The 13,926-nt window shown below is 41.0% G+C and overlaps 1 protein-coding gene across 11 annotated transcripts in view; it reads right to left on the bottom strand.

Annotated features, from left to right (window-relative positions):
• ZNF462 (zinc finger protein 462) overlaps window positions 1–13,926 on the bottom strand; it is a 148,958-nt gene that overhangs the window by 86,684 nt on the left and 48,348 nt on the right. The window contains exon 1 of one of the 11 annotated variants that reach the window (XM_082403716.1): window positions 3,493–10,575. The exons of the other annotated variants lie outside the window; for them this stretch is intronic. The gene's annotated coding sequence lies outside the window, so the exon portion shown is untranslated. Of the gene's footprint in view, window positions 1–3,492; window positions 10,576–13,926 lie in introns of those variants that run through there. 11 annotated transcript variants of the gene reach the window in all.

Genomic DNA, 13,926 nt, shown 5'->3' with positions numbered 1-13,926 from the left:
GCAACTTTCTATACTTTTATTGTAAGAGATCAATTATTTCTGCAGGAAGAATAAAGTGGAGAAATCTGTCAATGAAGTGAAAGGAGCTATGGCAGGAGGGTTTTCTCTGAAAGAATGCTCCTGCTGATAGCCTGTGAAAATAACTCCTGGCAAGTCCAGCTCTGGACAGCCTGAGCTTGCAGAGTGAGACACACAGATATTTACCTTCTCCCCTTTCACCCAGCAATTTCTCCTTTTTTTTTTTCCAATAAACCCTGAACTGTGCACCAGAGTTCCTGTCAGCTAACTCAGCCTCCATATTCCCAGCCACACCAGCTTTTCTGTCTCAGCACCAACCCAAATTGTGTGGAAGAGGTTGCTATCAGCTCTGGATCAAATTACAGCCGTCACCGAGGCCCCACCCCACTTCTCCTTTTCGCACAGCCCATTAGACCTGAACACAAATTTTTCCATAGTGCAGACGACTCCTGCATTTAGAACACTTCACAGCAAAAAAGGCAGATCATCCAGTGTGCGCTCCCCATCCCCCCAGCTTAGTCCTTTCATCTCAGCCAAACAAGCCACAGCTCTGCTGAATGTGTTTATCACACTTTCAAGAGATAGGAGCTCCTGCGTCACTGGAGCTCTAAGTCTCACTAAGCTGCCCTAGTCCTCTGAGCTTTAGGAGCGGCCATTTTAGCTCAGAGCCTCCCCTCTGAGCACAACATGGCTTCTCTGGGATGGACGGTGCCAGGCCGACAGGCAGAGGGAACAGGAGAGGAGCAGCCTGGGCCCCTCCTCTGCCCTCCTCCTCCCAACAAAGAAGGAACTGTTTTCACTCCTTCCCGAAAAAGCAGCACCTTTCTCCTCCTCAAATGTCATTCACCAGGATCTCCGAAGGTTCTTTTATCCCATGACTGATGGGCTGCCTCGTTCATCCCAGCACAGCCCTGGTTACTGCAGGACGTTCCTGGACCAGACCCTGTTCTCCAGCTGCCTTAGGGGGGTGGGCTGGAGGGGGGAACCTCCAGAATGCCTTGGCTTCTTGGGAGTCGTCCTTCCACACACAGAAGACATACCATCCGACTCTGCTTGCCAGATTCCAAAGTCTAATGACCTTTGTTAATCACCAGCCAGTCTGTCTGCATCAGCAGACCCTGCCAACAGGCACACCCTTCAACACAAAGGCTGTAGCTATTCCTTTTAAAAGAGGTTCTCTGAAAGCTCCATTGTGCAGCCGAGAGGAAAACAAAATCTCTTCCCTTCAAAACTTCAAGCCTTTAGAAATAATGCAACAAAAGGCTTTCTGCTGTGTGTCTTTTGGAAAGTTTGAGCCTAGTTTGCACAACATCCACCAAAAAAATGACAGTTCTGCCCAAGGAAAGCAGGGCACCTTTGGCATTAAGTCATCCACCCCGAGATGAAATTCATCTCTCTGCACGGTTCTTTAATATCTTGGTGTCTTCCGAAGCTCTTATTAGCAAGGATTCAAACTTCGCTGGATGCAAACAAACCAACGGTCTCCTTATTCTGCTACAAAGGAGATTAAAGGGTTAGGAGATCAGGGGAAAAAAAAGCCACTGATTTGGAAAAAGAAGAGATGATGAAAGTGATTTCCTAATAGGTTCTAGCTTTAATGTTGTTGCAGACTCTACCTCAAAAATAGCGCAGAGCCTTAGAAGAGGTTAATCTCCAGGCTGCTGAGGGAACCAGCGTCTGGTACCGCTGAATGGCCTTCAATTGGATGTCTGCACCGAGACCTCAAAGGAGGATGTAGCCTCCTCTGAAAGCCATTTTGTCTTTGTGCACACATTGCTCCTGGAGACGCTGACAGAAGAAGAAAACAGAAATTGCCAGCATGGCCTAAACAATCAAAGACACAGAAACTTGATGTGTTTATGAGACTGAGGACGTACACATGGGCAAAAAGTGAGAGGAGGAGGAGGAGACGGAACAGGGGAGGAGAGAGACAAAGAAAGCTGGACCTGAGGATGACCCATCCATCAACTCGAGGATGTTTTGCAGCAGATGGTAATCCTCTGAGAAACCAACAACAAAGATGGGAACAAAGATGAGAAATACTCTCTCGCATATTTGACTGTTTCATCAACCGAGAAAGAACAGCAACCCTAAAAGGCTAAACCAGACGCTGAGCTGCTACCAAATGATGACTTAAAGTTAAAAGCCTTGATCTCCTATCTATTTACTTTATTTAAAAATTCTACTGCGATAATGAGATTAGCAGTATTTTTTTTTCCCCACTGACCAAATCAGCAAAATCAAAAGCAGAAGAGGAAGCTTCTGAACTAACTGAAAGAAATGCTATTTCAAAAGGTCATGAGATGAATCTACAAATCAAACAAGCGTGTCCCCCCCACCACCATCTCCTACTCCCAATGCAATATCTCCAGGCCCCTCGAGGTCAAACAGGCATTGGACGACTAGACTCTCAACACCACCCATGATGATGCCTTGGCAGGCAGATGAATATGGATTCGTTCCCAAATAAGCTAGCACCTAATGTGATCAGTCCTCCTAATGTAAAACCTCTAGACCATACTAATTATCCACGACTCTGCACTACTGAGTGCCACGTGTTGGTTTGTGCAATTTACATTGATAAGTCTGGAGTTTTCAAGAGGTGGGGTTTTGATGGGAAACCCAAAACCCAACTTTCCATATTGGACAAACTCTTGAAGACATATTTAAAGAAAATCCAGAGATCTTGTGAAGGATTGGGAATATACACCTGAGAATGGGGAAAGGGACATGATGGCCACCAGCTGCTCTTCCTCAATCTTAAAAACACCAATTTTGAACTATTTTCAAAACAGAAACAGACTTCCAGACATAGGAAACAAACTTATGGTTACCAAAGGGGGAAGGGGGAGGGAGGGATAAATTAGGAGTTTGGGATTAACAGATACAAACTACTACATATAAAAAAAAAAAAAGATGACAAGGTCCTACTGTATAGCACAGGGAACTATGTTCAATATCTTGTAATAAACTATGACGGAAAAGAATCTGAAAAAAGATAGAAGACAGATAGATAAATAGATCTAGATATACAATTGAAAAACTTTGCTATACTTCAGAAAGTAACACAGGGACTTCCCTGGCGGTCCAGCGGTTAGGACTCTGCACTTCCACTGCAGGGGGCGCAGGTTCAACCCCTGGTCCGCGAACTAAGATCCCACATGCCATGCGGTGTGGCCAAAAGATAAAAAAATTTAAAAATAAATTTAAAAAAGAGAAAGTAACACAGCACTGTAAATCAACTACACTTCAATTAAAAAAAACCCACCAATTTTACTTTCTACCATCTGCCCACCCACCTTCTGTGTTCACAATTTCAGAGACCCATTATGCCTCCATTTTCCTCCTGTGAAGGCGAAAGGGGACAATCCACAGGTTCATCATGTGTCCTCCCCACTCACTGCCCACTGGGGAGAAGGGAGGCGCCCTGGGTGTTTGAGGGCACTCCTACAATCCTGCCACCACAACCCTCACCTGGGTCACCTCGGCGAGCACCGTTCTCCGGGGTTGCATGGAGCACGAACACGGTCTTGAAGTCAAAATCCCAACTGTCTCCGGGACGTGTCCAAATGAAAAGGTGCAGGCCTTGCCTGGACCTACCCTGTTCTCTGACTGAAGGACTGCAGACCAGAAATAAAGCCGTGAAGCACCACAGCCACAGGGATTCAAGAGCAACTAATTATAAGCTTCAAAGCCTTTGAGAAATAGAACCAGAAACACCGTAAGATGCTTTTCCTATGTCCACTCCAGAAACCTAGTTTCATTTGTAAGACACTGAACTCCTCGGTTCTCTTGAATCGCAATTCTAAGAAAAGGCTTTAGTGAGCACCTATTGTCTGTGTTTTTCTTACTTTCCTTTCCCATGATTGGAAAAACCAATTATCCAAGGACAGGTAGTGGAATGCATTAACTTCGGAACCGTTCAGCGAGAAAGACAGAAGAATCAGGAACTTAAAGATCATTGTACAAATGTATTTGAGATCGGAAACTGTTGCTATGATGGGGTCAAAGAGCTGCGGGGTGTGTTGGGAAGTTAACATCTCTTATTTCAATCCCCAGGAACGTGGTTTGGGAGGAAAGAAGAATTTTCATGCTTAGGATGAAAAATGAGGGGAAAAAAAAATCACTAACTAATCCACTTGTGAGTGTGGGTTGCTACTCTCAGCAACAAGATGTGTTGTACATCACTGCTTATCATTTACTCTTGTCATGGTCGAAGTGGGAGTTCTAATAATTTAAAAATCATTTAAAGCATCTTTCCGAACAGGACTGGATCAAGAAATGGAGGTAAAAATCTCCTTTCAGGAAAAGGAACAGTAGTTATGGAATCACACTTACAAATGCAAATATAGACTATAGATATACACACACAGGCATGCATATATACGCACACACATGTATCATAGGGTGCCTGTCCTCTGTACATACATATATACATACATACGTGTACGTATATATGAAATAATTAATTTTCTTGATTTAATTTGAACTCAGATATGGGCATGTGCCCTCCAAATTTAACACTTCTGTTAGAACACTTTTGAATAAGTACAAATGACATACATACTCTTCCCATGTTATAGTGATTAAAAAAAATAAGCCAACAAAATAAACCAACAAAGAACTTCGAACAACAAGATACCTACATTGATCCCACAACATTTGGTACAACTATAGATCCTGGCTCACCATGTGGTGTCTTCAAATGTCCTATCCAATGTTTATACTGTTTGCTACATGATCTAAGCAGTTCTGTGTACTCTTGGCAATTCACCACACTAATGAAAGGTTTAACATATCAGGGAGGATAAATAATTAAGGAATTCAGAAGGGAGACACAGCTGTTCTTCAAAACCAAATTTTCAGAAGAGAAAGGATTAATTTGCAATCGCATATGTAACCCCCAAGATGAGACTGAATTTAAATAGTAGCAGAGAAATACCATGCGAGCCTGAGTCCTGCCAATGCCCATGTGTGGCCTCTGTTCCGTCTCTGGGACAGAGTCTGAAGCAGGCAATCTGCACATTAATAACCCCAGTCACCTTCTGGCCAAGGATGCTAGTCTTCAGGTTCTCTTATTTTAGCTTTGTTCTCCTGAATCAAGTTTTCAAGTTTTACAGAGCATGTTGGAGTAATATTTCATAACAGATAACCTCGGGGATCATTATTAAAATGAGATGATCTAATCCAAATGACAAAAAAAATTTCAGATATGTAAACAAGAAGGCATTCTGGCTGAGTGACCTGTTATGAAAGCAGGTAGTGAGTGTCTAATACAGAAAGAGATAGTACATACCTTCTGGAGAATTCATGCATTCCTTTGCAATGATCTAAGGCTCATTGAGGCCAACAGGCCAACAGGCAGCCTGCCAGCTCTCCTGTCCTTAGAAAAGGAAGCGTGTGATTTGAATAAGGAGATAAAAGAGGAGAGAAGGGACTAGAAAAGAAAGGGAGGAAGCAGGGTGGTATCTCAGGAGCTTTAGACTTCATTGTCTGTGAAGGGGAACCTGCAGTTCACCAGATAACTCCAATTCTGAGAAGCGTCCTGACAATATTCTCCTTGAGAAACAAAACAAAATGAAGACGCCTCCACATGCTAAAATTCTCAAAAGGCAACCATGACAAATGAGATCCCAGCTCATTTTGTTCTTCCAAATGACCGAAAACCACTCTTAGGGTTGAATGAATTCTCTGAGATGTCATGGGTCCATCAGGAAATCCCTTGGAAACTTTGAAGCCATTCTTGCCCGAGCCTGGAGATCAAGAGAGACCTGATTTCTCTCCTCTAGAGCCAAACCTCACCCAAATGGCAGAGACAGAAAAATCGCTGTATTCCTTTGTAGCCTCTTCAGCATGCTGGCTGGGTTTCCACAGACACTTTTCACACTACAAGAACTCTCATTATAAAAATTGTAAAATTAAAGGGAAGTTGCAGATACGCTGCTGGGTCTTCATTACAGAACTGATTAAGACGCAGAGTAAGCAGAAGCTGCAGTCAAAGGCATCTTCCATATCGTGAAAGACCAAACCACGCATTGAGTAGCTCCTCTGTGGGATTGAAGGCTGCACTGACCACAGGCCTTGGGCATGTCTTCACGGCCAGATCCGTGCCCGGCACAGGAAGGTCTGGCCAACCCCACCAAGTCTAAATTCTACAGTTTCAGTGAATGAATCCAGAAACCATTTGAACAACTTACCTTGCTCTCTATTACCTTCTGAGAGGAAAAGAAACAAAAAACAAAACGAAAGGATCCATGGCTGTTGAAAGTATAACTAAGTTTTGCCAGAAGAACCTCTTTTATTTGAGGAAAAGCCCACAAAAGTCCCAATCTAATCCCTCTGAGATTTGTTCTTTGCCTTGTGATCACGGTTTGCTCAGAAAATTCAGACAAGTCACTTCCTTTAAATGAGAATTGTCCCAAGTCTGCCTATATCTGTGGCACACAAGGCCCTGATGCAATAACCTTTCCAGTCCAATTTCTTATATTTGACAAAATATAACCACTCCATGGTTCCTGATCTAACTACCCCATCAGGATGAAAGCCCTAAGCAGACTGTTTTCTGGAAAGGTAAACAATGGCTGCGCTTGTGTGAATCAGGAATCATGACGACTTTGAAGTCCTCCTATTCAAGAAGATTGTGATTTTTTTTTTTTCTCCTCTTGGCCTCCACCTATAGCAGAAGGCACCGCCCACTGAGATCCATTGGTTCTCCTACCCCGTTCCAAGAAAATAGGAAAAACACCCTATGTTTTTATGTATGGAACTGGCAGATACCCAAGAATTAGGAATATTTTATTTTAAATGATAGCTAAAGAATTTCTTTTCTCTTGCAATCTCCAATCTACTCTCAGCAAGTAAGTTTACTGCTAAAAATCACTGCACCTCAAGAACTTCTTAGCAGAAAGTTAAGACATTTGTCTGCCAACACAACAGTAGAATTTATCACCATGTGAAAACACTACAGTGGCTCAGGTACTTGGCCAAGCCCCACGTTCCATAAATCCTTAATGAAAATCTCACTTTGCCCAACAAACTTAGGTCTTTCAGCTTATCCACTATTGGGCTGCTCAAAAAAAAAAAAAAAAGACAAGGATACAGAAATGCCTCTCCAGCAAGTAAAATAATTTATTCCCAGCAGGTGCGATGGCTCCACCTGCCACCTTCACCTTGAACAAGTCTTTCGAAGCCTTTACTTGGATCATTTCACTAAATGAAGAGATTAGATTATGCCAGTCAATGTTTTTGTACAAAGGAGTGTTTTACAAAATTTTCTTCTCATATTTTGAAAGATTTTTTTCTGACTTAATTCGTCTCTCACTTTTTATTATTATTCAGAGACAAATAAATGCCTAGTTTCGTCATGGCTGACTCCTCCTCATGCAATTCTGGGCTCAAAGGTTCTATCCTCCAAGGGGCTTTCTCACAACTCCATCTATTATTAGCCCGCTCTCCCCACCCCCATGAAATCGAGCCCCTATCCACAACTCCGACCATGCTGACTTTCTCTACCACATTACGCTGCCTTATAAGTTCCTTCATTGTTGCTATGATACCTGTTTGTTTGTGCTCTATCTCCCTCTGCTAGAACATAGGCACCCTGATAGCAAGCCCACACCTGTCTATTTACACTGGTATCTTCAGCACTGGGGACAGTTCACACAATGGGTACTCAGCAAATGGGCTGAATGAATGAACAAAGGAATGAATGAAGCAGAGCTTGTGAGTGCTAAGATTCCAATCAAACATAAAAAGATGGGTTATGAGAGTTAGATTCTTCTACTAACCTTATGTTGTCACAGAGCAGTGGTCCCAACCAGGGGCAATCTTACCCCCACAGACCCCAGCCCAGGGATATCTGGAGACACTTTTGGTTCTCACAACCGGGTCGCGGGGGGAAGGGGGGTGAGTGGTGCTACTGGTATCTAATGCGTAGAGGCCAGGGATGCTGCTAAACGTCCTACAATGCACAGGAACACCCCCATAAGAAAGAATGATCTGGTCCAAAATGACAAGCGTGTGGAGGTTGGAAACCCTGTCACAAGTGGTCTCTAGGTATTTTCAGTCTCTGCATATAAGCCACCTGCCTTTATAAGCCTTTCATGTGGTCCTGGCTGGGGAATCTCTGGGCCAGATGATCAGCAAGTTCTCTTCCAGCTCAAAGATTCTATGATTTCATGGTTCAAAATGATCTTAGTAGCCGCCTTCCTGTCCTACGACATCACGAGTTTTTCAGTTTTATTTTTCTGATTTGGGTATTTTACTCTAAACTTTTCAAGAAAAATCCAAGATTAAGGAATATAACTGGTCCATCTCTCCTTAGTGATAAGCCCCTTGCACTGATGATGACCCTGTGGGCTTTGTGGGTAAGGGGTCAACGTCATTAAAAATGGTCAAGTCCTACAGTTAGCATGTGGCCTCCAAACTAAAATTTCTATGAAAAACATCATGCGCATTTTCTCCTCTCCAACATACAAAATTATCCTCTCTCAAAGTGACGGGGCCCCAGGCTACTCAAAATCACTCTTCAAAGGATGAGTGCCGTGTTCCTTTTGGTTCTTATATCCCCAGGGCCCAGCACAGGTCTGGCCCTGACAAGATCTGTGGGCTGAATGAGTGTACGCATGCCTGCTTTCCAGGAGAAAATTAACCAGTGGTATCGACCCAAACTAAACATATAGGAACCTAAGCAATTCCAGAGAGGATCCACGACCAGAAAAACAAAACAAAACAAAACTTAGCACTATATGCCACTGCTCCCACTCAACTAATAAAGTTCATGAAGCCACATCACAGTGCTTGGCTGACTACTGGGATATTAGGAATTCCATGTCCCCACTTGTCCTTGATATGTGACGAAGTGGCCACCTTGCTTTTCCTCACCATCCAAGGGGAAGGTACTCTGGCAGCATCATTCTACCCACATATTTATAACACTGCTAAGCTCCCCTAAACTGATGTGACACTTGGAATCATCACCTGGGGCTACATTTGAGACTATCTGGTTGCCTTCCCTCCACAAAAAAACCTTTCGATTCTTGTTTGCAAAGATTCTGGAAAGCCTGAGGAAAAATTCTCCCCTATAGCTCAAAACTGTATAAACCGTTTCAGTAGAGGAAAGTATAAAGAAATTAGGTAGGAACAGAGTTATCTCTCCTTGGCTTCCCTAAAAACTATTGAAACAATAAATTATCTTTGCCTTCTTTAACTCAAACAGAAGAATTCACTCCTAAAAGTTAACTATCTGTAAGCTCATTCGTGTCCACTAGAGAGGCGATCTCAAAGACCATGTCATCCAACGTGGCCCAATATCTTCATTTTTCAGATAGTGAAACTGAAGGTCTCAGGAAAAATAACCTGCCCAAGGCTTCTGGAACATACTCTCTGAAGCAGGAAAAAAAAATCTGTTGAATTCCATAATTAGAGAAAGGAAATCAGCAGTAAAAACACTCTATAAATGTTATTCAGTTCATTAATAGCAATTCACACTTGAAGTCCACGCCCTATATATTCTCACAAACAAGAGTCTTTCTTCACTGAGGAGGCAGATTCCAGAATAACCCCCAGTGTCTCCTCCTCTGCTCAGAATTCTATACTCAGGAGATTAACTGAAAAGGTGCAAAATCCATCATCTGCAGTTTGACTGTTCAAAGATCTTCTTAGGCATGCAGGCAGTGTGCTCCTGCTTTGGAAACACATTTGGAAGACTGAAAGTTGCTGACAAAGGTATACACAGAAGAACGAGATCCATGACACTGAATCATTTTTCCTCAGAATCCAACCTCATGGAATCAGAACAAGGTTATGTAGTAACTTTATGCCCACCAAATCTACCCCATGAGAAACATCATCTTGTTTCTTATGGAAAATGTGTTCTGCCAACAAAGTCGCTGAAGAGGCTGGTTGAATGAGCCTTCGGGGTGTCTGGAAATATCAGGGTCAGTTCATTTAAAATGAACCTGCCTCCTTGTGGCACAGCTAGTCAGTGGCTCAGACCAATAGTTTCAGAATACTGTTGACACCCGATTCCATTTCAAATTACATGTCACATCCTGAAACCAACCACAACTTAGAATATTTCACCACATTTACTAATACATTTATATTATATTATATTATATATTTATCCCTTATTTATCTATACTCTTAGTAGATCTCTATATCCATTTGTTGGATATGAAAAACTAAATGCATCCAAAAGGCCAGTAATCATCTTTAACTTTTTAAATATTCCCCATATGGGTCTCTTAGGAAAGAGTCCCTTACCATAATGAAAAGAATGACTCAGAGGGCTTCCCTGGTGGCGCAGCGCTTAAGAATCCTCCTGCCAATGCAGGGGACACGGGTTTGAGCCCCGGTCCGGGAAGATCCCACATGCCGTGGAGCAACTAAGCCCGTGCGCCACAACTACTAAGCCTGCGCTCTAGAGCCCGTGAGCCACAACTACTGAGCCCGCATGCTGCAACTACTGAAGCCTGCGAGCCTAGAGCCCATGCTCCGCAACAAGAGAAGCTACCGCAATGAGAAGCCCATGCACCGCAACGAAGAGTAGCCCCCGCTCACCGCAAGTAGAGAAAGCCCACGTGCAACAATAAAGACCTAACGGAGCCAAAAATAAATTAAATTAATTTTTTTAAAAAAACAATGACTTAGAAATCAGGAGGATGCTGAGATCTCCATGTTTTCCTCCCTGTAGAATACTTTTACCTACATTTTGAAGATCCACATAATTCCCATCCTTTAAGAAAATGATTCTCAAGGAGAGGTCCCCAGACCAGCAGCATCAGCATCGGCCAAGAGTTCACTAGGAATGCGATTTCTCATGTTCCACTCCAGACTCAGTGAATCAGAAACCCTGGGGGTAGGGCCCCGCATGCAATCTGTATTTTAACAAGCCCTCAAGGGGATCCTGATGCTCACTCCAGTTTTAAGATCAAGCTCAAATCTTCCCTCTAGTCCCTGAGACCACCAGCTAGAATGCTGAGTTCCCTTCTCCATCGCACTGGGAGACCTACTTATAAGCCCTGTTGATTGAATGAATACGATAATAGCTATGCAGTCTTTAAAGAGCCTAGGAGAGGACTAATGTTTGCAAATATTTCACTTCTTATTTAACGATTAATGGGAAAATACTAAGTTGCAGAACCCAGCATCAGAAGCTAATAAGAGCACACCCATAAACGACAGAGTTAATATCTGTGAAAGAATGAATACTGTAGCCAAGACAATGCTGATACTGATATTCATCTCCCTTAATAATTTAAGAACGGTTCATGACATGGTGTCCTTGATATTTCTAAAGTGGGATGTGGCAATCCACAAAGGAAAGAATTGGAGTATTTTATACAGAAAATACTAAGAGTTGGGTAAATCCTCAGGACCCAAGACTCTTGAATGACAGAAGGCTTTCATAATAAACAAAATCTTATTAGAAAACATTCAAACTTGGAGTGGTTATTTGATTACCACACTAAAGCTGCAGTGCTGAGTTAAATCCACTCTAAGGATCAACGTCTGAAAACACAGAAGTGTTTGGAAATCCCTCAAAACAAGGATATGTGCTTTAAGCTAACCAAGGGACTTCCAGAAAAAATGGTAGCTAATTGTCTCAAACTGCAAACGAAGTCTTGGATGAAGGAAAAGAGGAAAATGTAAACAAAGAAAAAAAAAAAGACTGGCCACACCAAACCAGTAGATCTATGGGACCCTCAAATCTAAAGCAGGACTTAAAACTTAGAATCACAGAGTTCAGAGATAAGATTCATCAACTGTGTCCTACCTAGGCATCTAACCAGGACCCTTGTAGATTGCTGAAGGCTACAGAAGAAAGGCAGTCCATCCAGACCCAAACTCAGGTTCTGAAAGCAGAATTAAGCAGGATTTAAGGAGCAGATTTAGAGAGATATTATCCTCATTACCTGGGGGCCAAGAGAAAGTTCTGAGTGTTATGTCCTAACTGAAGATGAGTAAGTCAGAAAAAGTGAACTGAGGCCAAAAAAAAGTGCCAGAAAGAAACATGGCATGGAAAAGACCAATGAACAATCTATTTTGAAAGAACGGGGCACAGAAGAATATTATATACAACAATTAACAGAGATACTATAAAAGAAGAGATCAAAGATAAGATGATAAGACAGTAGCATGAGATAAAAGGGAAGCTGGCAGTTGAAGAAAGAAACTGACAACAAAAATAATTACCACTGCAGAACCAATAAATATATTAAAGTAATAAGAGGTAAAATCCACAAACCAGAACCAAAGTTGATGATATGGAAAACAGTCTTCAAAAAAACTGCACAAAATGCAGAGGAAAAGGACAAGTAGATGAAAGCAAGTAGAGAACATGACAGGTAAGAGAGTTTGAAAACAGAGATCCAACATACAGATAAAAGGTATTCTCGAGTAGACAGTAAAACAAAACAGGGCAAAACAAAATATGCTCAAATCCGTGATGGAAAATAACTTCCCCGAAATAAAGGAATGTCTGATGTTCCAGGGAAAAGTAACAGAGAATCATCAAAATTGAGACATCTCCGTAAAGTTACAGTTTTCTAGGATAAACACTGAATTCTACAAAATCAAGATATTTAAAAATTAGTCAATTGCAGGGGGAAAAGTCAGACAGCCACAAACTTCTTCCCAGTAACATTCAATGATAGAGAGCAGTGAATGGATGTCTACAGAGGCTTGAGAAAGAGAGAGCAAGATTGGAGTATTCATTTCCCAACTGAATTCGGAACCATGTATAAAAGTAATAAAAAACACATTTTCCAATCAGCACAGTCAGGGAATGCTGCACTTACCGACTCTTCTTCAAAATCTATTCAGTGATGTAATATATCCAACCAAGAGAAAGTTCAAAATCGAGATCTCAAGAATGGGGAATTTAGAGGTAAAGAGAGGATGTGAACACAGAATCCACTTACATTTAGAACAAAGATTGATCAATTTATAATAATTGCAAAACAAAATTACAATCTCTTAAAGGGAACAATTATAATAATAGATTATTCCATATAATAACAACAAAATTATATAGAACTGGGAAAAATCCTCAACCATAACAACAAAAATAAAGAGGTGGGAGGGATGGATTGGAAGTTGGGATTAGCAGATGTAAACTATTATATATAGAATGCATAAATAACAAGGTCCTACTGTATATCACAGGGAACTATATTCAATACCTTGCAATAAGCTATAATGGAAAAGAATATCAAAAAGACTGCATATATATGTATAACGGAATCACTATGCTGTACAGCAGAAATTAACACACTGTCAATCAACTATACTTCAATAAAATAAATTTTTAAAAATGAACAAGTTAAAAAAAAAGAGGTAGGGGAGGTTGGCATTAGAGGATAAATGTAAGTGGAAGAATATTCTCAACTTTCAGAGGGACAAATATAAATAATCGATAGTATTCTTTCTGAAGTTACTAAATAGAGGTACTAAAGCTAAAAATTTAATTAGTAATAAAAATAAAAATAGACGTTTTTAATCTTTTTTTGATCAAAGCAAACACAGCCCACGTAGTAAAAAACAGAGAACAAAGGAAAAGTGCGTAGAAATATACAAGTATGTGCAAAAAATTAATTAGAATCAAGTATATATGTTAAATCAATAAACTACTATGGAAAATATTCCCAGACTAGACTCAAAAAATGAACTCTAATTGCATTTTGTCTACAAGAGATACACCATAAAATGACACAAAATCTTTAAAGTAATAATATGGTAAAAGTATGTCAAGAAAAGTAGGGATCTTGATAAATTTTACTCATGATTAATTCAAGATAAAAAAGCTTGTAAGCTTATCCTTAAATTTTTACAAAAGCAAAAATAAAAAATTTCCACAAATGTAAAGGAAAATAAATTATATTTTGAAAAGTTTTAAAGATGAAC

This window comes from Balaenoptera borealis (assembly GCF_965194805.1).
Source record: "Balaenoptera borealis genome assembly, chromosome: 8".
In the NCBI taxonomy this organism is placed as follows: Eukaryota; Metazoa; Chordata; class Mammalia; order Artiodactyla; family Balaenopteridae; genus Balaenoptera; species Balaenoptera borealis.
This window is presented reverse-complemented; position numbering and strand designations above follow the sequence as displayed.